General features: G+C 40.3%; 1 pseudogene; it reads right to left on the bottom strand.

Moving 5' to 3' along the window:
• Positions 1–328: 328 nt before the first annotated feature.
• On the bottom strand, positions 329–1,349 carry LOC115802045 (large ribosomal subunit protein eL6 pseudogene; annotated as a pseudogene).
• Positions 1,350–1,567: the final 218 nt, after the last annotated feature.

Below are 1,567 nucleotides of genomic sequence, written 5' to 3'. Positions count from 1 at the left end.
ATCGTGGAATAAAAACAAAATCTGTTCTCAAGGCAATTGGTCTCTGGTTCTCGGCTTTCAGCAAAATTGAAGGAGGCCCTAAGTAAGCTGTCAGCGGCAGGGCATTAAAAATTAATTTTGATGATGGATCACTTTGTTATTTTGACGTATAACTGGAAAGGAGACTAGCATTTAGTGTCATTGCTATAACAAAACCTTCCTTTCCTCTATTTATTTAGGTGGATAAAACAAGCACTTTCTCTTACCTCTCTAAAAATGAAAAATTAGAAAAAGAATCGACTCTGAAAACTGTCATAATTTAGCATTAAGTACTATCAAGTCATAGATACATGAGTTAATTGGGATACAAAACATGGTCATTGAATTCATTAAGAGATTCATTTCTGATACATTGTATACATTTAATAATTATCTACACAATTTATAATTACGTTGACCAGTTTTATACTTGTGATAAACGTAATACCTACACCAACCAGAATTATATTTTTTGGGGAAATGTATCAGTTATTTAATTAGGTTCTTTGTAAAAAATTTAGAACACCAATTTGTGAGAGAAAACAGAACAGAGGTAGCCGTAGATCTGAGGAACAGCTTTGATTTCTTCGCAGAGTTTGTGAGTCCAGGGCTCTCAGGTCAACCTTGCTCTGCTCTGTAAGCTTGGATTTCCCTTTCTCTGCGTCGAAGGTCTTACCTTCCTGGTGTCTGGGCTTTACAGAGCTGCTTCTTTCTGAGATAAGCCTCAGGGAGATGTTTTGGGATTTCCACACCACTCACCAATTTTGGTGGAGATGACAAATTTCTGGTGTGTTCTAGCAGAGGAACTCGATTGAGGATGAGAGGTCCAGTCACAAGCAGCATGCTACCGCTCAGCTGCTTCAGGAAAACCACCGCCATGCCTCTGTGGCACCCAGTGAGGTTGCTCACAACGGTGCTGGGAGTGATGCTAGCTTGCAGCTTCCTTACATCTGACGGAAAGGTTTTCTTTGGTGGCTCGAGAGCTTTCAAGGCACATCTTCAGTAGAACAGTATCCAGGCATTCTGTGACGCTTATCCACTCAGGTCCCACCATTTCCGTCACCCCCAAGCAAGAAATGTCTCCTTCTTTTCAACCCCAAATGTAGCTGCTCATTACTTCCTCTTCGCCATGGCCTTGCTGGAACGCATAGCAGATGGGGAAAAGCTGCCGATTCCGCTGACTAGGATGGGGTTTTGGTTGTGGTGGGGTTTCCCCTTCTGAGGTGTTTTTGGCCTTGAGGTTACGCTTCTTAACCTTGCCCTGGCATCAGCCTTCTTGGCTTCAGGTTTCTTCTCCTTATATCCAGCTTCTCTGTTTTTTCATCCACCATCTTGCAAGATGGGAAAGAGCCAGAATAGTATGTTTTGACACTTGGAACATTTAGGGCCGCAGAAGAACTTTAAAATATTTATCTCAATCTCTCTTTATATCTCTATTTATATATCTATATCTAACTTTCTATATGTAACAGGAATCTATCTATCTATATAAAACAGAACATAAAAGGATTAACAGAAAGACTTTGAAGCAGAAAAAATATAAGGATAA

This window comes from Delphinapterus leucas, chromosome 12, assembly GCF_059928025.1.
Source record: "Delphinapterus leucas isolate spDelLeu-1000000601 "Yukka" chromosome 12, BTC_Dleu_Yukka2, whole genome shotgun sequence".
Lineage (NCBI taxonomy): Eukaryota > Metazoa > Chordata > Mammalia > Artiodactyla > Monodontidae > Delphinapterus > Delphinapterus leucas.
This window is presented reverse-complemented; position numbering and strand designations above follow the sequence as displayed.